Below are 25,923 nucleotides of genomic sequence, written 5' to 3'. Positions count from 1 at the left end.
AAGGGTACTTCGAGTCCCCTAGCCTCTTTAATAGGACCGTCAAGAATGACTTCACAATGGGGGGTGCTAGGTGGCGCACGACCAAGATGGCCGCACGCCTGTTAGGTTCTAGACACTTGGCTGGCTCCCTAATTCAGCATTTATCCTGGGGCAATGTGCCACAACAACCCTCCCCTGCATTGGTGGGGACTCCTGATGGCCGCCGCTACCTGCCGCTGTAAACTCAGCCCCTGAAATTGCCGCCGGACACTGATAAGCGCTGGAGAGATTTGCCTGGGGCTGATGCAGAATCCTGCAGAGACTCTCTGGCGGCTGCTCTGGTTAGGTGAGGACCGGGGATCCCACGGGGCGCCTGGGCCGCGTGGCCTGCATTGGCACTCTGCCTCTGACTCTCCCCGCTACCCGGAGCTCTACACTGCGAACTTCCACCAGAGCTGCAAGTTGCTCCTGCCTGCATTGCGGACCCTGCAGCGAGAGGGCTGGATCCCGTGTGGAATTCAAAAGCCTTGGAGTCCTTTAAAAGCAATAAGAGGCTGGCACAGAATTCTGAAATATCAAAGGACAGTTTATTACATGAAGTGAGGCTGCGTCGTCCAAAGGCCATGGCAAATGAATGAGGCAGTCTGAGCAAGTCAGAAGGCAGGCGCCTTATATACATTTCAGACTTACACAGTAAGCATACATAGAAGGGGGCAGTCTTAGCTCCTGTGAGCCCACAAAGAATACCTAATAAGGACATATGGAACCATGTGGGAGGATCTAACAGTTTCAGAACGTAATGAACACATTCCTATGCAAAACTTAATCAGTAACAGATGCAGACTCTACCAGGCATTTCTGAGCATGCGTGGAAGTGGAGGAGGCTAAATATATCTTGTTACTAGGCAGACTTCAGGCGCAGCTAAAAGGAAGGTAGGACAATACAGATAGTGAGCACATGGCAGCACATGGTAGCCAAGATGGCCTCCAGAAACTAAAATGGCTTCTAGAAAGCGGATAAGATAACTTCTAAATGCAAGATGGCTTCTGCTAACGCTAACCCATTTATGCTAATTTACAACAGATGGCCCTTTTAGCGTTTGCTGAAGACATTCGTATTACTCAGTAGGAACATGGAAAACAGGTGCTCATTCATTTGAACATAATTTCGTCAATTTCCTAATTCATTGCTAGATAACCATTTCCATTCTAAACATTTCAGCAAGAGTATGACCAGGAATACTAAAGAACGGGACATTAGGTCATAAGCATACATACAAACAGTAGGAGGAAATGAACACTATTACAGAGAAAATTAGCATTTTCACAACCCTAAGCAATAGCAAATCCTAAAATCTTTCAGAAAACACTATATACTCATGTAAAATGGTGGCAATGCAATCCTTCAATGCTCTCAAATTGGATAGGAACACTTTTCCACAGAGAATGAACTTCTATTCTACCTGTGCTAAAAGAATACTACTCTAAAGTACTACAGGCAAAACAATAAAAATTAATTCCACAACACCCAGTATTTTTAACCTTTAAGGAATCACTTTATAACCACAACTTATGCCCAGAGTCCAATTCCAAGTCCCTCTGGCGGACTATTATTGCTCATCGAATCTCTTCATCCATCGCTGCAAGGGCCTCATCATTTCAGGCCTTCCATAGAAATGTATCTCAGCATCCGTTGGAGTGTCCTTTTTGGCAAACACTCATAGTTCAGTCAAAAGTCTTGTCACAAGGGCAGTGCACCAGTGTCTCTCATCTGCGGCAGACACTACAGCAGGCGCTACAAATGACGTGCTCTTCGTGATCAAGGGCACAAAGCATCTCGTGCAGATCCAAGCACTGTCAAGGAAACTCCTTTAGCAAGTCAGCAGCACTTTCAAACTCCAACACTCCTTGTTCGGTGTCAGAGGACGCTCAAGCTGCTCGTTCATGGGCACCATAAGATAGTGCCCCTCGCCAATCTCGAATTCTCCATTTCATTTCTTTTTCGTTGGAGCAAAGGTGAAAAAGGGAACGGTGTGGCCAACTTAGACCAAGGCTCAGGCCAAGACACAGACCGAAGGACTCAAGGGCTTCAGGCCAAAACTTAGGCCAAGGGCTCAAGGGGCTGTACACTGTCAGAGGTTGCCAGTACATAACAGGTACCTTTTTGCTTTTGTTTTCAATTTAAATTCTGTTGCAAAACCAAAGAGACTCCTTTTCTTCTGTCGTGGAACGCTGGGCAGTAGAGTGAACAAAGAACTAGGGTATACCATTGATGGCGTGCAAATTCCTTACTGGGTGCTGGGACTATAAACCAAAACTTCCTGCTTTTATCTATGGCTGTCAAGGATAGGAATTCGAATTCATCTTTGTCATTCGTTCTGCAGGTGTCACTCTCCCTTTGACTCTGGAGAATCCTGCAGAACCTATCAATGTAGAAGATATGATACAATTATTAGTTTCCTTCAATTGTTGTACAAAAACAATTCAACATTTAGCAAGGGGAGTGCAATCAGTTACCCTACAATCGTCAAGAGAGCGGTCATACTATCATGATCTAAAATACACTATCATTCTCATAGAAGGCAAAACAATGACTCTAGCCTCTTCAATTGTGCTTCCATATGAGAGCATGTCTTCTATCATCTAAGGGTAGACAATTACATAAACATTTTATCTGAGTGGAAGTCCTTACATATAGGGGCATCATCTAATGGGTAAACATTTTCCTAAATGAGAAAATCTAAGTGTTCCTAAATCCCTTACCTAAAACATTTCAAAAACGAAATCACATAAGAGATGGTCAGGGGCATTCAGACAATGGCTAATTTATCAAAAATGTGAAAACAGAGAAAAACAAAAGTACAAACTCCTAGTATTTCCATTATTAGAACACATGTGGTCCATCAAACATTAAAACAGCAGCTAAAAGAACTGAGAACCTAATTAGAATGGGCATTACATTTTTCCCACATTCAAGAATGAACATACAGTGTCTCCTATTGAGATGAGAAACTTCCCTTATTATATTATTAAATCAGTTAACCAGTCTATCACTAAGCTGACAGTCAGACTGGAAAGCATCAAAAATATAGGCCTAAAGAAAAAGTCTAAAGAGAAAGAAACAGTCTAGTCAGGTCAGACAAAAGGGAATTATGCATAATGTTGTTGTTCCTATTACATCTCTGCAGTCTGGACACAATGCAACATCTGGGGAGAAGCGCCTCCTTCAAGGGAAAAAAATGAAAAATGTAGAAAACATGAAAAAGTTAGGTCACCTTTTAACAAGAGCCACAAATCTATAATTGCATCCTTAGGTCCAATCAAGGATATGTATATAAATCTAGGCCTGCCTGTTCCTTAAGGGAGAAAGGGCAGTATCTGTATTGTGGCTTCCTGTATATCTCTTTTATTTTACTTCAATACTATTATGGTCAAATTGTACCATCCACTGGTGAGGCGAATGTATTCTCATGATCACAGTATGCAAATATCATATCTGTGAAATTTAGTGTAAACGCAGATATTAACCACGTGGTGTAGAGCGACACATACCGTCATACATGTCTCTTCACAACACAGGCAAATTTGTAATAATATCAAAAAGCAGCTAATAAAACAAAACAACATGTCATCACACTATCATCAAATATACATGCATATATAGTAAGCACAAAAAGCATAGACAAAGCACAATGGTACTTGTAATCAAGCAGAAACGCGTGCATGCATGCAACCCAAAACCCAGAATCCAGGCCAGCTTAATTTGTCAAAAACGAAAATTACACCAAAATTACGCTTTTCAATTTACTCACACCCCTCTTTGACCAGGTGATCACCAGTTGCTGGCTATCAAACTGGTCAATAAACTTACAGTGTGACTTGTGATACACAAGGGTCAGCAAGAACCATTCAGAAGGGAAAAATGCAAAATCATGAAAAAAACACACAAACATTTCATTTCAAAGAAGTCATAATAAAACCCATCTCTTTGCAAGATGCTACTAACACAGCGCATAACAAAGTAAATCTCAACTGTTAACCAACCATCCTTATTGTAAAACATGCTAACCCACTTTCATATTGACTGTAAAACTTTTTCACAGACACACTGCATCCCTTGCACCAGCCTGTCCATGTGGCCCCTTCAGACCCCCTGCCCTCAAGGCCCTGAGAGCCTGCGGCCCCTCATGGCCCTGGGAGCCTGCGCCCCTTCATGGTCCCCCCCTCTCCAAAGCCCCTGAGGGCCTGCTTTTTCTTCCTTTCTTTAGGGCTGGTCAAGAATGCACTACTCAAAAACTAAAACCTTCATGTAACCCATCTAATGTGCAAGCTTGAAATTCTGCTAATCAGAGAAGCTTTTTCACCAAGCAGTCCTTGCTCCATCTGTTCATTTACTTACTCCTAAACCCCCTTCTCGCTGACCTTAAGGTCAAATTCTGCCAGGCCTACCGTGTGGGCCCTATATCCTATTTCCTCCCTTCAACTTACAAGACCAGAAACCATTCCCCACTCATTCTAAGCTACAAGATCAACCCTGTTGAAAAACACATGTTATATAAATGACTTCTTTCAGGAATAAAATGCATTTAGTAAAACATTTACTGTGAATAATTTGCAGAACATAACAACATAGCATACCAGCATTATCTTAAATGTTTGCTACTAGCCTATACAATTACACTCAGTTATCAGCTCCACAAAGATAAAAGAAAGAGTAGGCCCTGCCGAAATTTGAATTATCAATCCTGATATTAAACAGAAACCTCTACACCGAGCACAGTAGCTCACTGAGCTACGAAGAACAACCTCAAGTAATAACAACCCACACGTTTTGTAACAGATACAAACATGCATTCTCTGAAAGCCAGAAACACTGCAAGGCTATGGTAAATGACTAGAATGCTTTTTAAAAGGTCCATGTTAACCTATTATCGACTTTTGAGTTTGGGGCACTTAAAATTGAAAATCCTACACTTGCATTACATATTAATCATCCTTAGAATGTGCTTTACATGTTTGCAAGGAGCAAACATGAGGCATAGGCATGTGATGCCTTAGAAAAATGAGCCTTTACGCCTGCGTCAAGTAAAACCCTAACATGCAAATATCCTAATTAGTCAGTCACACATTAATTTAATCAATTTTTAATTTTAGGAGGTCATAGTATGAGTATTAAGCTTTCTAAATATCTAAAAACGATTTTGAAAAACACATATTTTTTTCAAATAATTTTCCCATGTTTAAGAATTTACTTATTTCTTTATTTTTTTTTTCTCTCAAACCCAGTCTAAATTGCTAAAACCACCTTTAAAACCCAAACTGCATCTTTTGCAGTCATGTAGGAGCCTATACGCAGAAGCCTTACTGAAAACATGGCAGATTTTCGCGCCAAAATTTAAAAGAGGACATTTGAGCCACAAACCCAGAAATATACCCCTATTTCTTTTTACTTGTTTTACTCGTTTTAGGAGATGATCAAAAACCCCAATTGAAATGCCTTCCTGTAATACAAAATAATGCAACTTACTTTTGTAATCCTTTAAAACACTTATTCTGAGTTGCTAAATTCAGGCCGTGTTAAACTACCTTCTAATCTCTGACTGAATCAACATTCCAATGTTTTATGGCCTGTAAAAAAACACCATCTGCCGTTCTCAAGGCAGGAAGGCAGGAAATGGCCGGCACGAAGGTGACCCTGGAGCTTTCAGGAAACAGACATTTTTTTTTAAAGTGTGTGACACGAAAGACATTTAAACGTAGCAAAAATTCACTGTTAGCTAAAACTTTAACATTTTACATGTATGAAAATGCATGTAAGCAAAGGAGGGCTTCAAATTCGTTTTTTCCCTACAGAACACACAATTTAATTTTGAGGCCTTTTCATTGTTCTAGTGAATGTAAATTTTAACTTTATCTAATTTAAGCATTTCAACAGTTTGCACATATGTGCCTTTGTTTAGTCTATAATTTAAAAGCAACATATAGCGATTTTTGCAGGTAACATGGCAAATTACTGCATTCTTATTTAATTTTCACCTAATATCAATTAATGCAACATTTTCCTTAACATACTGAAAACATCAAGAAATCCACATTCACGCATTGAGCTCATTTCACACAGAAACAGAAATATTTCAAACATACAGGACACACAATACGGCGCATAAGGCGTGTGTTTCATAAATTCGCGCCAACGCTATTCACAAGCAGAAATTACACTAACAGGAACAAAAACCCCACATTTAAACGCACATTGAACCCACAGATCAACACATAGGACTGACACAAAAAACAAGCCACAAACAGATCTTAAACCAAACCAATTGTAAATGCTAGTTGTACGTCATATTTACAAGGAATGTTTGGCAATGATGTTTCAATTCACAAGTTTTCTGACTGGCAGAGCACCAAAAATCGCTCTGCATTCCCCCATTTATAAAAGTGCGCAGAACAAAAGATCTTTTACATGTATTATAGCCATATTTTAATTCTGTGGGGATACAATATCACCAAGGAAGAAATATGTTTTCACACCTAAACCTATTTAGGTATCCCTTCTAAGGGAAGCCGGCTCATTTACTTCACATCACATTATGGTACCGTTCACAAAAAGCAACACATTTTAACATGTGAGCTTAACCAAGGACAGCAGGCATGCCAAAAAGATAGTGCAACATATACACTAGTATCAAAGGCTTGAGGAAATATCCTCGCATGACCTGCCTATATGAGTTGCAACACATACATATCAAATCAAATCACATCAAATCATAGTCATATCATATTCTTCGAAGATCAAACGTAGTTCAAAGTAGACAAGTCTATCTCAAATTCAAATATGCACAAAGGCATTCAAAACTTAGAACAGGCGCCGCAAAATTACTTTTACCAAACATAAGCTGTCCAAATTCTAACTGCCAAGTCTCATCTAACAGTCTATCTTTTTATGTTACATTTTAATACTCACGCCAAAAGTGTTCTCAGTCAGGGGGGGTGACATCCTTAGGAGGACCAAAGATCAGGAGAGGCAGAAAACACACACGAGCTGCAGACACAAGGAATCACCAGAGGCGCGCCGTGCACAGCTACCTTCTTGCAGACCCCAGTCCCATGCTGCTCAGCAGTTTTCTGCCTCCTGGCAAGTTGATCACTCCTCCAGATTGTCACCTCTCTGATGAGTCCCTTCGTACGGTCGCCAATTGTGGAATTCAAAAGCCTTGGAGTCCTTTAAAAGCAATAAGAGGCTGGCACAGAATTCTGAAATATCAAAGGACAGTTTATTACATGAAGTGAGGCTGCGTCGTCCAAAGGCCATGGCAAATGAATGAGGCAGTCTGAGCAAGTCAGAAGGCAGGCGCCTTATATACATTTCAGACTTACACAGTAAGCATACATAGAAGGGGGCAGTCTTAGCTCCTGTGAGCCCACAAAGAATACCTAATAAGGACATATGGAACCATGTGGGAGGATCTAACAGTTTCAGAACGTAATGAACACATTCCTATGCAAAACTTAATCAGTAACAGATGCAGACTCTACCAGGCATTTCTGAGCATGCGTGGAAGTGGAGGAGGCTAAATATATCTTGTTACTAGGCAGACTTCAGGCGCAGCTAAAAGGAAGGTAGGACAATACAGATAGTGAGCACATGGCAGCACATGGTAGCCAAGATGGCCTCCAGAAACTAAAATGGCTTCTAGAAAGCGGATAAGATAACTTCTAAATGCAAGATGGCTTCTGCTAACGCTAACCCATTTATGCTAATTTACAACACCCGTAGTCTCGACACAAGACCCTATCACAGTGAGGCAGCAAGCTCTCCTAAATGCATACCGGCGCAGAGCTTCTTCCTCCGGTTCAGCACCCATAACGTCGGCTTCCCTGCTGCCTCAGCAGGCGTTGATCTTACCGGCGCTTCCTCCACTCCCGTACACTGGACTGGCTCTCCCCATTCTACCTGGACTCTTCAGGTGACTGAGGGTCGGGGGCAGGATTGGCGTTATGTACTGAGACACAACCAGCCTGCCCTCACTGAAACCACGCTGATCCGCCTAACACACTCTCGGATGTCGTTTCTCGGCGCAGAGACCTGATTGTATCACCGCGCTTCTTTTTGAAGAGGCCATCCCCCTTGATCTGCTGGCCAGAGCTTTGATATTGTCGCAGGCTACACGATGATGGCGACATAATCCTCGAGCAGAGAAACTGGGGTAGATCTCTTGCGCTGCTGACGAGGGGCCACGCCGTGGGTCCCCCCCAGGACCTGCTGCTGCCCCTCCTTGGAAGCCCCACAGCACCTAGACGGAGGATCAGGGTGAGATTCTTCGTGGGAACAGGCTGCGCCACATTTATTATAGCGATCAGAACTGGTGGAGCCTCCATATCACCTGCAACCTTATCAGCCGACATTCCAGGCGTCAGCTTCATCTCAGCAGCCTACTCTCTCCGGGCCGCCAAGGCCAGAACCCTCTGCTCTCCTCTCCTGGTGACTGCAGCCGCTCCTGGGGCCTTGCATCAACTGTCCTTAAGCCAAGGGATACTTGCATCTCCCCGGAAAGTGAGGGCAATTACTTGTTCATTGCTGGGCGTTCCTGTTCCCTACTCGTAGCCCTCTGACTTTCTCATAACAGGGCCAATGCGACACCCTCCTGAGCCGACCTCCCAGTGACAGCCCTATAGTAGAAGAGTACATTTACTTCTCTCCTCACCAGGATAATCTCTTTCCAGAGCACCTTCATAATGGTTAAGCCTGACGGCTGTCAAACTAAGCTTCCTTTTGACACAAAGAGAGCTGTCACAAGCTCCAATGGTGAAGAAACAGACCTACCGGCTGACACTTCATCTTCTAATCCTCCTCCAACCCCAGTGGAGGAGGGCAAATCTCTCCTCTTGGCAATGCAACACAGTTTGACTGACCTCTCAAAGAAAATGGACTCAATGAATACCCGCATGGACTATATAGTCCTGAAAGTGGACAAACAAATTAAGGAGGCAGAGAGGCGCATTTCCGATACGGAGGATGCTACTTCTCAGGTGACACAACAAGTGGCGCAAATGGATAAACTCCTCAAGATAAATGAAACAAAAAATGAAGCCTTGGAAGCCTGAAGCCGACGCAATATTATCCTCGTTACTGGAATCCCTGAAAGTGCGAATACAGGCCGAATGGAGGACTTCATTGAACGTCTTTTACACACCACCTATGGAGCAGATGCTTTCTCCTCCCAATTAATGTGGAACGAGCCCATTGATCCCTGGGCCCCTGCCCGGCCCCTTGGGCCACTCCACGGCCAATAGTTGCCCGCCTCCTAGATTCCAGGGACCGCGATGCTGCACTGAAACTAGCCAGGGATCACAAAAACTTACAATTTGAGGGCACCAACTTTCGATATACCCTGACTTTACAATGGCGGTGCAGGAGGCCCGTTGTAAGTTCCTTCCAGCCAAACAGATCGAATACGCCCTATTATATCCCGCCTGCCTAATTTCTTCACCAACGGCCAGCAAGTGGATGAATTTCTCCGTACTGTCAAGAAGAACACTCCTGCAAGGGATTCTCCAGATCGCCTTTCTCAATCTCCATCACTGAGTGCTGACTAATTACACCAAACCCTGGCTATAGATGTCCATTTCTATATGAGATAACTGATCATGTTGGTGTTTCTTCCCCCCACCCTGGAGAAACTTTGACTTGATGCATCTTCAGTCCCTTTCTGTGGGAGACTTGGACGTGAGGCGGAGTCGCGTGTCATCTCACCATATCCCGCTCATGACGAGCTAGAACTCTTTTCATCTTGCTATTTGATTGCAGATAAGCGCTGAAGCTGGGTGATTCTCAAATATATAACTTCATTGGTAAATGTCATAACCTCTTTATTTCTTCATCTGGTATGCTATATCTTCCACTTGTTGCTCACACTTTATGTTCACAAACCCATGGTTGTAGGTGTAATTTTAACCTACAAACCACGTTAACCCCCAAACCTCCCCCCCCCCCCGAACAACTGCCCTTTCTCCCTGATCCATGGGAGAGGGCCCTTTGCATCTTAAACGGGGGAGGTTCTCATTGCCCATTAGCGTACCTCCACACAGGAGTTCCCCCAAGAATAATCTCTTGAACAATGACTCATTCCCTATTGCACTGTTGCAATGTGTTATTGGTTTTTGGTAAAGGTGGTGCTGCCGGCACGTTTGGGGTGCCCCTCTGGGGGGGGGGGGAGGTGGATGGGTTTGAGATAATTGTTTGTACTGTTCTCTATTTCAATCGGCAGAAGCAGGATATGTACTGATGTACTGAAATGCGCATTGTATAACTCTTTGTAGAGGGCATATTTCATCCTTAACGTAAATTGCCATGTCATCTCATGCTGAGCCTTTACACCCTAATGTAATTATTTGGAAAGTTAGACGCCTTCCCGACATAAATCCTCACATATTTGGACAGGCATCATGTACACATAGTGGTGCTGCAGGAAACCCACCTGGACCCTGCCCGTTCCCCTACATTCGCTAGTAAATGGGCCATGAAACAAGTCTTCTCCTCCTACTCCACGTACTCTAGAGGTGTAGTGATACTGGTAAAATGGTACACACCTTTTATTGTAGGGGTACACAGCAGGATCTCCTGGAGCTTTGGGGCACGCTGGGAACCGAGTCAGTCACGATAGTATGTTATTACGGGCCAGACATTGATGACCCAGATTTCTATACTACACTGTGGGGACGCATATTACATGTAGGATCAACTCATATCATCTGGGGGAAGATTTCAATTCCGTAGATAGATCTTCCCCTTCCCCATTACACTATACCAAAACACAAGCAGCTATACAGGAAATACTCGCGGCTCATGGGCTCCCAGATGTTTGGCGCCACGTCCACCCTGATAGGCAAGAGGGCACCCACTATAACGCCCTTCATGCCTCTTGGGCTTGTCTGGATTACTGGGCGGTCTCCCGAGGGCTGTTTCTTGGCTTAAACAAGCCACTCACCTTGCCAGAACTTACTCAGATCACTCACCGGTGCTTATAACGATTGCTCCGCCTAGCTTGCAGTCCTCTCCTCGACTCTGGAGACTCATGCCCGAGGCCTTGCTTGACGCGGTGTTTAGGGCTGAGGTCGTAGAGGAAATCACTAGTTTCTTTCAGGTTAACGTTGACTCAGTCTCCTCGGTGGGTGTGGTCTGGGAGGCCTTCAAGGTCACGATTCGTGGGGTTTGCATGGCCAAAAGCTTTGGGGTTTTGCGTGATCTACGCGGCACCCTTCACAGGCTAGAGTGCGAACTCAAGCAGCTGGAGGCTGACCTTTGGGGGGATAACTCAAGCCAATCTCTTGCTTCCTTTATAGAAAAACTCACTGACTATAAAGAGACGGCGACTCTGAGGCACACTTTCAGGGAAAATACTATACCGCGCGCAGGCACAGCGATGGCGAACGCCCTGGTAGGCAGCTAGCACAAACTATCCGTCTCCCTAGATTTGCTAATTACGTCCTTGAAATTAAAGATTCTACTGGTGTACGACATAGGGACAGCCAGGACATTCTACACAACTTTACTGAATTATATGCTGCCCTATATGGTACTCACGATTTCGCCTCGTTCTTGCAGGATATTACCCTCGGTTGGCTTGGTGATACACAGCTGGAGTTTCTTGCTGCACCCTTTGAGAATTATGAAATTCACGAGGCGATAATGCAAATGAAATCTGGTAAGGCCCCAGTCTCACATGGCCTTCCTATTGATTTTTATTAGGTATATATTGCCCAACTACTCCCAGTTCTAAAAACTCATTTTTAGGTCGAGCTCTCTCGACCTATTGTCATCAAGTTGCTCCTCAAGGGAGCTAGACTGGTGCACGAGCGCCGATTGCACATCGTGGACGCGCATGCCCAGCCAGCCAGCCAGCCAGCCCCTCCCCCCCAGCCGTGCACATCACAATCACGCACGCACACAGCCACACGGAAGCACACACACGCACACACACACACACACACACATCCCGAAACCGGAAGTTCGGGAGCTTGCACGCTCACGGCTTGTTGAGTTAGATGTCATTGTGTTTTCATTTCCGTGACTTTGCCCCGGAAATGGAATACGGGCTAGCATGGCAACCTGCTTTTTGCGTTCCATAAACATGGCGGCCATTTAAAGAGGTTGTAAGCGCTGCGCTGCTCGATAACGTCTAGATGTTAGTGAAGGAGCACGAAGATGAAGCTAACCCGTAAGCTAGTGCTGTCACAGGCCAAGGCATGCGAGCTGGAGAGCGTGAGGAAACTGAACTGCTGGGGCAGCCGGTTAAGCGATATCTCAGTTTGCCGAGAGATGCCCAACATCGAGGTGATCACCCTCAGCGTCAACCAGATCGCCAGCCTGCAGCCCCTCAGCCAGTACCAGAACCTGGCCGAGCTCTATCTGCGAAAGAACAACATCCAGAGCCTGTGTGAGATCTGTCACCTGCAGGGGCTGCCCAGCCTGCGGGTGCTTTGGCTGGCGGAGAACCCCTGCTGCGGCCCGGACCCCCACCGATACCGGATGACGGTCCTGAGGACCCTGCCCGGTCTGCAGAAGCTGGACAACTAGGCCTTGGGCGAGGATGAGCTGGCCCAGGCCAAGGAGGAAGGGGACCTCCTGCTGCCGCCTTCTGCCAGCGTGGGCAATGGTTGCCATCCGACGCCCGCGGTGCAACAGACACGGAGAGCGACCAACTCAACTTCAGCATAGAGGAGACCAACAAGATCAGGGAGCAGCTGGGCATGAAGCCCCTTCCCCGGAACAAGTTCTCTTCTTTTGCGTCCCCAAAGCAGACCGGGAGTGGCACCTGGAAGAGAGAGGGGGATAACGTGGTTAGTGCCATCCTGCTGCTGCTGCAAGAGCTCGACAGAGACGGGCTGCAGGCCATGCACCAGACAGCAGGGGACATGCTGCAGGTGCTGCAGCAGAATGAACTTCAGGGCGAAACGCAGGAGGAAGCCAGTGCCTGACAGGACGAGTAAGGCGGAGCTGGTTGGAATGTTATGTACTCCGTGCACAGACAGGAAATCGTGGCTGAAGGGCAGGTGGGGAATGGTAAGAGGATCATTGTGCCTTACACTTTGGCATGGGCTGGATGTGGGCTGAAATCGGTTTCCTGCAGCGCACACCACTAACCAGGTGAAGAATGTAACTGGATGGACAGATGCATTAAATGGTGTTTCGAAAAACACTACGGAATATGTTTTACAGACTGCCGAACACCAAAAAAAGCAGAGATCCTGCAATTTCGAGCAGATCAGTCTCTGGCGAATATACATCTGAAGTTGTCCAATACAAGCTGTCAAATTACGCATGTAGCCCGTTTTGGTGCACTTTGGTTCACCGAGTCCCATATATCCTAAGTATCTCACTGCAAACAAAAAGAAAATAGCTATAGACATTCCACCCGTGAGGATAAATGTGTTGATAAAACTCCAATCGTGATTCATTCCATGAGGAAGATCGCTTGTGGTTTGGGTTAAACCTAACGGGTGTTTTTAGCAAAACAATAAGGTGATCGTTTGATGTAGAATTCACCAGAAGGCTTCGAATTACCAGTTAATGTTGTAAAACACTTATAGACCCTTGCTTCCAGACATAATTTGTGCATTATACACTGTTGTAAATACTTAATGAAATATATAAAAATTAATGAACTCGTCGTGCAGCTCTTTTGTTTAGTCCGCAGCATTATTTTGTATTTTCGTTAGAATCAATCAATCAATCAATCATAGGCATTTGTAGAGCGCACTACTTACCCGGAGGGTCTCAAGGCGCTAGGGGGGGGGGCTGCTACTGCTCGAACAGCCAAGTCTTGAGCTTCTTCCTGAAGGCGAGGTGGTCTTGGGTCAGGCGCAGGTTGGTCGGGAGGGAGTTCCATGTCTTGGCGGCCAGGTAGGAGAAGGACCTTCCTCCTGTCGTCGCTCTTCGGATGCGGGGGACGGCGGCGAGGGCGTGATTGGCTGATCGGAGGTGTCGTTTGGGAGCGTAGAAGTTGATGCGGTTGTTGAGGTAGCTCGGGCCTTGGTCGTGAAGGGCTTTGTGAGCGTGGGTGAGGAGACGGAAGGTGATTCTCTTGTTGACCGGGAGCCAGTGCAGGTCTCTCAGGTGTTTGGAGATGTGGCTGTGTCGTGGGACGTCGAGGATGAGTCTGGCTGAGGCGTTCTGGATCCGCTGGAGTCTCTTCTGGAGCTTGGCGGTGGTTCCGGCGTAGAGGGCGTTGCCGTAGTCCAGTCGGCTGGTGACGAGGGCCTGGGTGACCGTCTTCCTGGTCTCGGTGGGGATCCACCGGAAGATCTTCCGTAGCATGCGCAGGATGTTAAAGCACGACGAGGAGATGGCGTTGACTTGCCTGGTCATGGAGAGGGAGGAGTCCAGGATGAAGCCCAGGTTGCGTGCGTGGTCTGTCGGTTTGGGTGCGGTGCCCAGGGCGGGGGGCCACCAGGAGTCGTCCCAGGCGGAGGGCGAGGATCCCAGGATGAGGACTTCCGTCTTGTCCGAGTTCAGCTTTAGGCGGCTGGTCGACATCCACTCGGCTACCTCTTTCATACCTTCGTGAAGGTTGGCTCTGGCGGCGGCGGGGTCGTTGGTCAGGGAGAGGATCAGCTGGGTGTCGTCGGCGTAGGAGATGATGTTAAGGTTGTGTTGGCGTGCGATGGCAGCGAGGGGGCTCATGTAGACGTTGAAGAGGGTTGGGCTCAGCGAGGAACCTTGGGGTACGCCGCAGATGAGTTCGGTGGACTCTGATTTGTACTGTGGTAGGCGGACTCTCTGTGTCCTACCGTTGAGGAAGGAGACGATCCATTCTAGTGCCTTCTCCTGGATTCCGACGTTGCTGAGGCGCTGCACTAGGGTGCGGTGGCAGACGATGTCGAAGGCCGCGGAGAGGTCATGGAGGATGAGGGCCGCTGTTTCTCCGTTGTCCAACAGGGCTCGAATGTCATCGGTGGCAGCGATGAGGGCGGTCTCGGTGCTGTGGTTGGCCCGGAAGCCCGACTGCGAGGGGTCTAGGGATCCATTCGTCTCGAGGAAGGCGGCCAACTGCTTGTTGACGGTCTTCTCGATGACTTTGGCCGGAAAGGGGAGCAGCGAGATGGGACGGTAATTCTTGAGTTCGGTGGGGTCCGCTGTTGGTTTCTTGAGTAGCGCGCTGAGTTCGGCATGCTTCCAGCTCTCTGGGAAAGTGGCGGTGGTGAAGGAGGTGTTGATGATGTCCCGTAGGTGGGGTGCGATGACATCGTCGGCTTTGTTGAAGATGTGGTGAGGGCAGGGGTCGGTCGGCGATCCGGAGTGGATGGAGTTCATCATGCGGAAGGTGTCTTCGGTGCTGATGTGGGTCCTGGCGCGGAGGGTGGTGGTGGGGGGCGTTGGTTCGGTCGTGTCGGTCGTGGCGTTCGTCGGTTGGGTGCTGAAGCTGTCGTGTATGTCCGCGATCTTGTTGTGGAAGTAGGAGGCGAGGGAGTTGCAGAGTTCTTGCGATGGGGTGATGTCGTGGTTTCCGGCGTTGGGGTTGGAGAGCTCTTTCACGATGTTGAAGAGTTCCTTGCTGTTGTGTGCGTTGTTGTCCAGCCGGTCCTTGAAGGCAGTTTTCTTGGTGGCGCGGAGCAGCTGGTGGTGTTTCCGGGTGGCAAGCTTGAGGGTGGCCATGTTGCCCGGATATAAGATAGAATAAGCGGTCTTTAATTGAACACGTTTTCTGTGTAATAGCATTGATCTGCCACTATTTTAAGATGGTGTCTCTCTTTACATGATGCTGCGCCAGATGTTGTCTTTCCTGTATTTCCGTCAATTCGTGGCGGTAGCATTGGCTTAATGTCTTATGCTGCTCCTGTAGAGTCCTTACTTGTTCCTTAGGTTACGGCTCTGGGCCTGGAGGGTGAAATGCGCATGCGTGCTTGTTAGTTTACGGTGCTTTAAAGAAGCATTGGACTTCGCTCTACTGTTCTGATAGGTAGCTGGTCATGATGGCAGACATGGAGTGCGGACCTGTGCGGGAGCAACACAGGTTCAACCAACGCGCTCTGGAAACATATCTGGGAGACCGACTACCAGGCTTTCCGTCCGGCACGCCGCACGTCCTGACTGTTAAGCAGTACAGGTAATTATTAGGACTCCGGGGCCACTGAGCACACGTGTAATATTCTAGGCTGCGCCTCGCACCTGTCGGAAAGTGCACTGAATAAGCTCTTGCATTCTTTGACAACTAGACATTACACGAATTGGCATACCCCTCAACCTCAAATTGCTACAATAGGGCAAGCGTTGTATAATATTTAGATATTCCGTAGAGTTCGTGTATTCCCCCCCCCTCCCCCTCCCCCCACACCGCGCTCTTTGGCTATCTTCTGAAAATAAACGCCTCCTTGCCTGCAGCAGATCGAGGCAGCTGAGCTCATTTTCAGGCGGGGTTACTGAATGCCCAAATTCAGTTTAGGCTACAAATTATCGGAGACGTGTCTAATGCCTCCACAGTATAAGAAGCGACAGGCAAAAAGAAAGATTACACAACTGAAACGTTTTTGAGTGTAGCTACCATGAGGCCTTGAAACAAAGTGAAATACAAGGAATGGAGCAGGGATTTAAGTGAGGGGGGAGGGGGACTGACAAATTCATACAATCGTATCCAGCAATGGATAGAAACATAGCAACATATTGTAGGCAATACACATTTAAGGTAAAAGGGCAGGACAACCCCTCAGGAATTCAAACATGACCTTGAGTCCGAACATAGATTCATGATAAAAATGCATTAATCTACTGAGGCACCACATCCTGCTTATGCAACATGCTTTCTTTAATGGAGTGTTAGTCTTAGAGAGCAAGTGTTGTAATGTAAATAGCACATGGTGACCTATACTTAACCCTTTTTGTCCTGGAGGCCTATTGCTCAGAGGGTCTCGAATGAGGACAAGAGACAGCTAGAATGAGCCCACACAGGCCCTTATCAGACTGCTGTTTATTCCTGAGATTAAAGAACAAATGTTTCGCTTTTAAATATGGTCTGCATACACTAAATTAAATTGACATATAAATTGTGTTCCCCTAGTAAAATGTCTTTTTTAAGTTCAACCTGATGTTTTCGACAAGTGGTGGTAAAGCATTATTTATTACATCTGACCAGCGCTCTGTGATTAACCCACCGTCCTTTGTGTAGTGAAGAACTAACGCACAGGAGCATTCTACATGACATATAAAAGTTCTATGAATGACATCATGTAGGAATACAACACTTTGGCAACATTATCTCTTCTTGCTCGACTAGGAAACACGGGCAGAACTTCCTAAACATTTGAGTTCATGGGAAGTGGTGACCCCGTAATGTCAGTACTACCCTGCCAGCAATAACTCCCTTATAGCTGCCAATATTTCAGATTGCTGTGTGTGACACTTTCATAATTGCAGTGTAATTATAAAGTGACATTTCAACGACTATGAGTGACACCGAAGTGGAACAAAAAGACAGTGGCTGCCTGCCCAGCCACAGCGGCGCCAGTGATCACACCAGCTAACTTTGGGATTATTAACAAGGACCCAGGGGACAAGCACGTTTATGTTGTCTCATTTAATAACAATAAAAACAAAACTGTTTCAGACCGCAAGGCTGGAGTGCGAATCCTGTTACTAACAAGGAAAATATGTCTAATAACTTAGTCCAAATGCAGTGCCACCTGGATCAACTTTCAGTTTCAACATTGGCACCCCCACTTGAAGCATGGGAAAGTCAAATGCATAATAAAAAGCGTTTTCTTAGTAACAGAGAAGAGCCGTCTTCGACAAGCAAACTAACAACTTTTTTTCTTAGAAAATATAATTCCAATTTGATTTTGCTCCTGAAAATCTGGGCTCAGAAAAGGCCTGGATGACTCGGGCCTCTGTCACTTAAATACAACACATATTGCATTACAAATGCTATAGGTGTCACATTTAAGTTAAAACTATTGGCATTGTAAATGAAAAAGCTATTCATTTCGCTATTTTCAAAACCAACACATGAAGAAAAAAATTGTCATTTACAATACCAATAGCTCAAACTTTCCTAATGAGAGACCTATTGCATTGCAAATGCTTGTGTTCTTTAGTGTTCCCATACAGTCAATTGAGAGCCGCAACCTGCCGTCTGTGTCGTTCGTCACCCACTCCTTTTTTTTTTATCCTTTATGTTTTTTTAGTATTTCTATACAGTCAATTGAGAGTCAAGCACGTGAGGGTGAAAGAAGAGAAGTGGGTTTATATTTGGGAGCCCGGGAGCGAGACGTGCTGTCAGATTCACTTTTCACCCTGGACGTGGTGCTTTTTAGCCACCCCTAGGGATTCTGTGAAAGAAAACAGAGCGTTTTACTGCGCTTGTGAATGAATGAGAAGCAGTGTGCTCCTGCCACTTAATGTAGGTTTACTTCAGAGTCTGCAAATGCGTACCAGATGAGCAGCTGCTGCGTGGCCGGGCTCCTCAGCTGCACGCAGCTGGGGGAACGTGCAGCATGCGTGACAATGTCTCTTGTAAGGACGTGCACACATAGGTGGAGGGGTTGATATGAGGCACAGGGTGATGCATATCCCTGAAAAACTGTCTGAGTCTCGTTGGCTGTTTGGATACTGACCATACATTCCTAAGGCAACCCACATTCCAGGCGGTACAGTAGGAACAGCATCACATGCCAGGCAGGCTCTGCCCAGTGTGCGGTAGGGGTCCGACATACAGGATATTGGATATTTATGCAGCACGTGACATGCTGTACAGCAGCTACTTCGAACAGGGCATAACTTCCATTGGTGCAGTAGGAGCAGTGTCACCGGGACACAGAGGCCCGGTGGGCCCACTGAACTCAGAATATTGCTGTATTTCACAGTTCAAACATCAGTCAATGGCTCCCTTCCTTCCGTCGACTAGGGCCCGTGACAAGGTGTCTACGCCACAGATCCCAAACCCACTCCCTCCGTCATCTGAGCTTTGGTCTGTCATAGACAGTTGTTAATTCGAAGCTGTATGCGATTAACTTCCAATATACATTGCTGAATAGGGCTCCCCCTTAAACATATCAAATGCACTCACTAGTATCCAGAGTGGTTTGTGTTCAGCAGAACAGTGCCATGCATTCAGTAGTCCCTGATCTGACGTTGTGAGCACAATAGCCAGTGTCACTGACATTAAAGGTCTGACCCTGCTCTGTAGGGACAGGGATGAATTAAGTTTTCTTTCGTCATCGGTGCGCTTTGAGCCAGCTGCTTAAAAGTTAGGACACAGGAAACCAGATTTACTGCCGGGCACCCTGGGCAAAATATTTTTTCCAGCTTGACAACCTGTAAGGAGGCCACATTCGATGCTTCCAGTGGCAACCCTGGTGCCCCAATGTATTTGGCATCCTTGGTGGCCCCGCATATTATTTGCCTGTCACTGTAAAGTATACTTGCCGCTAGCCTTTTTAGGGCAATGGCCAGGACTTTTGAAAAATGCAAAGCCTTTATTGAGAATATTCTCTACCGTTTGCGCAGAAGCAAAGTGAGAAATTGTTTGAGGCATTTGCAATTCAATAGGTCTTGCATTTATGCAAGTTTAAGCTATTGGCATTGTAAATGACACTGCCTTTTATTTATGTTTTAAAAACAAAACTAAAAGGCATTGTTATTTGCAATGGCACTAGCTCAAAATCGAGTAAATGCGAGACCTATTTAATTGCAAATGCTTGTTAATTAGGCGCAGGAGCTCGGTTGTCCCCCCCCATCCATGAGGTTGGCATTGATTTAGTCTCTTCTTAAGGCCTGTAAAGCAGCGGATTGTTGTGACACTTACAGACCCCTATCCTTAGTTAACACGGATACTAAAATCCTCGCAAATATCCTAGCTAATCGCCTCAGCTTATTATTGGACAAATTAGTACTTGCGAACCAAGCTGGCTTCATTTCCGGCTGGGCGACTTCACATAATCTTCGCACGCTCTTCTCCACCCTTCGCACAGTAGACCCAAAGATACCCTTGGCAGCTGTATTTCTTGACGCCACAAAGGCGTTTGACTCTGTGAAATGGGACTACCTTTTAGTAATACTGCAAAACATAAGCATTCCGCGGAGATTTATATCTTAGGTTCGCCTGCTCTACACCAAACTCGAAGCCAAGGTCCTTATTAATGGCCATTCTTCAACTTCCTTTCCCATCTCTTGCAGAACCTGGCAGGGATGCCCGCTTTCACCTCTTTTGTTCGCCCTCGCGGTTGAACCACTCGCTGCCAAGATTAGACAATACCATCAGGACAAAGCCCTTCGATGACCACTTTGACATATTCTGATTTCTCTATATGCGGATGACATCAAGCTATATGTCAGGGAGCCCCATATAAATCTTAACTCGCTGCTTCGCGAGTTTGTGAGATTTAGGGGTACTATCCAGGATCCATATAAATTGGTCTAAGTCCCAAATTTACCCCTTATTTCCTCGGTCACAGAATTTGCACTGCACTTTCCCATCGAGTGGTGCCCTGAAAAGGTTAAAATATCTCGGCATATACGTCTCCGCGAACTGCGACAAACTAATGTGGCTCAATTACGGTTGTGCCCTGGATGGGATAAGGGACAATGTCACACAATGGGTCGCCCTTCCGCTATCCATTGCAGGGCGCATATCCCTGATCAAAATGGTTATTCTTCCTAAACTCCTTTATTTATGTATGAACATACCCTATAATCCGTGTAGAGCCTTTGTCACGATGCTCCGGACAGAACTGATGCGCCTCACCTGGGGTGGTAAACAACCGAGAATACAATGGGACGTTCTAACTCGGCCATACTCGCAAGGGGGGTTTGACATACCACATGTTGAACTCTACTACACCTGCGCACAGGCCCATTATGCCCATTTCTGGTTCCACCCCCGAGATACATGCCTCAGGTGGCCGCCACACACTGGTTATCCGATCCCGTTCCATTAGAGGGCGCCATATTCACCGGCTACTGCACCGCACACCGATAATCCATCCCCAATCACCAGCACTTTGAAGGCATGGCAGCACATTGTTACAAGAACTCAGGCCCCCATGCTATACTGACTCCTGCTTCCCCTGGCATAGCACCCTAAAATGCCTGTTCTTCAGGAAGGTGTTTTTAAGAAAACTCAAGTTAAATATGGTATTAAAACCTGGGGGATCTCTACCTTCATGGCAAATTCTGGACCTTGCAGCAACTTTTCTCCACACAACCACCTTCCCCAATGGACATTTTTTTATATGCTCGTTTGCGCAAGGGACTTAAGGAGCATACCCCTACATTCCCTCGGGAGCCCTCGGAAGTTACCCCTCTGCGCCTAATATTATACAGAGATGCTGCGCATCACCTGGTTTCTTCCCTATATGATACGCTGTACAACACTCAGAGTATCACACAGAATACTACTAGGGACAAATGATCCGTAAAATTGGGACTGGTTATAACTGATGAGCAGTGGACCTACTGTTGCAAACAGACGGAACAAAGCACGTCCAGTTGCGTCCTCCGCATTCTCCATTACAAAATTTTACATTGCACTTACTATACACCTGCTAGGCTTCATTGCTTTAAATTGCGAGACAGTGATAGATGTGACCGGTGTGGGGTCTCAGGGGCCCACTTCCTACACCTTGCCTAGGACTTCAGTTCCGTGCATGAGTATTGGCTCCTTGTATTCGAAGCCCTGGAACAAATTACCTTGTTACATCTTCCACACTCTCCCCTTTTCGCTGTCCTTGGATACACTGAGGCCCTAGCAGTGAAACACCGGAAATTCGTCTCATTCAGTCTCCTTCTAGCCAAACGGCACATAGCATGCTGGTGGGGTCGGGGCAGAGCACCTAAATTTAAGGATTGGATCCGAGACATGGTATTCTGGCAGGACCAAATGTACGCCTTTGCTGAACTGTTCCAGGCCCGGTTCTAGAGGGTGGGCCGGGTGGGCCGGGCCCACCCAAACTTTAGCCTGGCCCACCCAAACATAACCCTTGGCCCTGGCAGTGACGTCAGCAAGGCCAGCAGAATATGGCCACTGCAAGTTAAAACGTTCTTCGAACGTTATCTTTCTTTAGGAGTTGCGTGATTGGGCCTGGGCTCGCACCCCCAATCACGCATCTCCTATTAGGCAGGTGGGCTGTGTCCCCGCCGACTCGTGCAGGTACATTAGGGGCACTGCGAAGGGGACAAAGCCTTTCGTTGGAACTGGATTTGTGGATAATTAATTATTTTCTGCTGGTAAAGAGGAGTTTGTTTTGCCGTTTCGTTTTCCTGACCTTCCATGACCCCTTGAGCTGTTTGTTTACCCGATCCGGCTGTGACAGAGTTCATAAGGAGCAGGTAAGAGAATGTGTGGCTATTGTGTTTTTTAAATCTGTGAGAAAGACATACTTAGAACGCCGTGTTTATTTCATTTTCTTTTACATCGTGTGTTTAAATCGTTGGTAGCATTCATGAGTGTTTCTGCAAGGATGCACGACAACTAAATGTCCAAATAACCTTGGAGATTGTTGATCTTGCTGGAGAGCGTTCTTTTTTTTGGTTTGTAGTATTTAAATGCAATAGAACTGTAGTAAACGTGGATAGCTCAGTGGGTTACTGCCTTTGTCACAGAGATCCTCTGATACATAGGACAGTGTGATCAAAGACGTGTATACAAACCAGAATGGTATAATTAGATTTTTTTTGTATTGCTAGTTAGTTCGAATTTTCCCAGTATTTCATTATTCTAATGTTGCAATACAGAGTTTGGGCAGCTATAATTTCTAATCAGTACAGCCAACCACTGGGGTATGCTTTAAATCCTGTGTTTGTGGTTCTCCAGACCCAACCCTCTTAATACATATTGCCACCAGCAGCATGGATGAGATGTGATTCCTACACCTGGTAATCTTCATTAGCTTATGTGACATTCCCTATAGGCTGATTTGGATACTTTTATGAATCATTGTGTCTGCATAATGTGTGTGTGATGTACAGTACAATGATACCCTACACTACGAGTAGCGCTATACAAGAAATAAAATGCATATGAGAGAGGGGCTATGGAGTGATGATGGGCTCTGTTGGAGGGTGGCAATGAGGGAATCCGAGGGGGCATCATGTGGGGTGGAGATACGGAGAGATGGAAGGCACTGGTGGAGGTTGTTTGTGAGGGAGTCTGAAGAGGAGGTCATGGGGGAGGGGCTTTGGAGTGATGAGAGGCACTGGTGGAGGGTGGTAGGGAGGGATTCTGAGGAGGAGGTCATAAGGGGGAGTTGCTTTGGAGTGATGAGGGGCACTGGTGGAGGGGTAGGAAGGGAGTCTGAGGAGGAGATCATGAGGGGGTGTTGCTTGGAGTGATGATGGGCACTGGTGGAGGGTGGTAGGGAGGGACTCTGAGGAGGCGGTCATGAGGGGGGGTTGCTTTTGAGGGATGGGCACTGGTGGAGGGTGGTGGGGAGGGAGTCTGAGGAGGAGGGCATGAGGGGCACTGGTGGAGGGTGGTAGGGAGGGAGTCTTAGGAGTAGGTCATGAGGCAGAGGGGCTTTGGAGTGATGAGGGGCACTGGTGAAGGGTGGTAGGGAGGGAGTCTGAGGAGGAGGTAATGGAGAGGGGCTATGGAGCGCTGAGGGGCACTGGTGGAGGGTAGTAGGGAGGGAGTCTGAGGAGGAGGTCATGAGGGGAAGAGGCTACGGAGAGATGAAGGCCAGTGTTAGAGGATGGCAATGAGGGAATCCGAAGAGGGGGAGGTCATGGGGAGGAGCTACGGAGAGATGAGGGGCACTGGTGGAGGGTGGTAGTGGGGGAGTCTGGGAGGAGGTCATGAGGGGCACTGGTGGAGGGTGGTAGTGGGGGAGTCTGAGGAGGCGGTCATGAGGGGGGGGTTGCTTTGGAGTGATGGGCACTGGTGGAGGGTGGTAGGGAGGGAGTCTTAGGAGGAGGTCATGAGGCAGAGGAGCTTTGGAGTGATGAGGGGCACTGGTGAAGGGTGGTAGGGAGGGAGTCTGAGGAGGAGGTAATGGGAAGGGGCTATGGAGCGCTGAGGGGCACTGGTGGAGGGTGGTAGGGAGGGAGTCTGAGGAGGAGGTCATGAGGGGAAGAGGCTACGGAGAGATGAAGGCCAGTGTTGGAGGATGGCAATGAGGGAATCCGAGGAGGGGGAGGTCATGGGGAGGAGCTACGGAGTGATGAGGGGCACTGGTGGAGGGTGGTAGTGGGGGAGTCTGGGAGGAGGGTGGCAATGAGGGAATCCGATGAGGGAAGCCGCTCCTGGACACACCCATGGACCTTTCTCCTGCTTCTCCTGCAAATTCAGCGCCACCGACATCATCACCGCTACGACCACACCACTGTCTCCCGACCCCGACCACCTACAATGCATCCTTCTCAACACCCGATCGGTCCACAGGCACGCCATTGACCTATGGAATCTACTAGATACCATCTCTCCAGACATCGCCTTCCTAACAGAAACATGGATGAACGCTTCCTCCGCCCCAGACATCACCATTGCCATCCCTGAAGACTATAAGATCACTCGCAAAGACCGCACCAGCCACACAGGAGGAGGAATCGCTATCGTCCACAAGAAATCAATCCGCATCTCAACCAGCTCTGACGCCAACCTCGCCAACTCCGAACACCTTCACTTCCAGATCCACATCGACCCCAAAACAACACTAAGAGGCACTCTCCTCTACAGACCACCAGGACCCCGAACAAAATTCAGTGAAGACATCACGGACTTCATCACTCCACACGCGCTCCCCTCCAAAGACTACATCCTTCTGGAAGACCTCAACTTTCACCTTGAAAAGATCAACGACCGCAACACCACCACCCTCTTGGACAACCTCGCCAACCTCGGACTTAAACAACTAGTCACTTCCCCCACTCACATCGCAGGTCACACACTCGACCCCATCTTCACATCCAGCAATCATGTCTCCTTCAGCCACACCACGGACCTCCTCTGGACTGACCACAGCTGCGTTCACTTCACCTACAACAAACCAAAACCCAACATCCACCTCCAACCTACCCTGCAAAGAAACTGGAACAAAATCACCACGGACCAAATCTCCGCATCGCTCCTCCGAAACTCCCCAGCCCTCTCTTCTAACGCCAACGAAGCCGCCGCCAACCTCACCCTATGGTTATCCAACACCGCTGACACCCTAGCACCACTGAAAAAACGTCAAAACAAACCTGGCAGCAAGAAGGCATCATGGTTCAACGACGATCTCAAGAAGTCCAAGAAACTCTGCCGCTCCCTTGAAAAGGCCTGGAAAAAAGACCCAACCACTAGCACCAAGGACGCCTTCAAAAACGCCACTCGCATACACCATCAACTGATCCAAAAAGCCAAGAAAACAGCATTCAAGGATCGACTCGACAACAACGCCCACAACAGCAAGGAACTCTTCAACATCGTCAAGGAATTTTCCAATCCCTCAGCCAACTCCAACGACATCACCCCCTCTCAAACCCTCTGCAACTCCCTAGCCTCATTTTTCCACAACAAGATTGCAGACATCCACAACAGCTTCGACAACCAACCCGGATTCCAACTCACCCCACCTTTTGCTGATCATCTTCCCCCCGTGAACACCCTTAACGACTGGAACCCAATCTCCACTGAGGACACCATCCGCCTGATGAATTCCATCCACTCAGGATCCCCCACAGACCCATGTCCCCACCACATCTTCAACAAAGCAGACTCCGTCATAGCACCGCACCTCCGAGACGTCATCAACTGTTCCTTCAACTCCGCCACCTTCCCAGAAGACTGGAAACACGCTGAACTCACCGCCCTTCTGAAAAAACCAACAGCAGACCCCACCGAACTCAAAAATTACCGCCCCATCTCGCTTCTTCCATTCCCGGCCAAAGTCATCGAGAAAGCTGTCAACAACCAGCTCGCCGCCTTCCTCGAAGCCAACAAATCCCTCGACCCCTCACAATCTGGCTTCCGAGCA

General features: G+C 47.3%; 1 protein-coding gene and 1 pseudogene across 1 annotated transcript in view; both read left to right on the top strand.

The window, feature by feature from the left end:
- The window catches only part of LOC147693352 (transient receptor potential cation channel subfamily M member 2-like), a 3,804,886-nt gene that overhangs the window by 32,124 nt on the left and 3,746,839 nt on the right, over positions 1-25,923 (top strand). The window lies entirely within an intron of this gene.
- LOC147693355 (cilia- and flagella-associated protein 410 pseudogene) lies at positions 12,168-12,960 on the top strand (annotated as a pseudogene).

Source organism: Lissotriton vulgaris, chromosome 8 (assembly GCF_964263255.1).
Source record: "Lissotriton vulgaris chromosome 8, aLisVul1.2, whole genome shotgun sequence".
NCBI classification, from domain to species: domain Eukaryota; kingdom Metazoa; phylum Chordata; class Amphibia; order Caudata; family Salamandridae; genus Lissotriton; species Lissotriton vulgaris.
The sequence above is the reverse complement of the archived record's forward strand: the minus strand, read 5'-3'. Positions and strand labels throughout refer to the sequence as shown.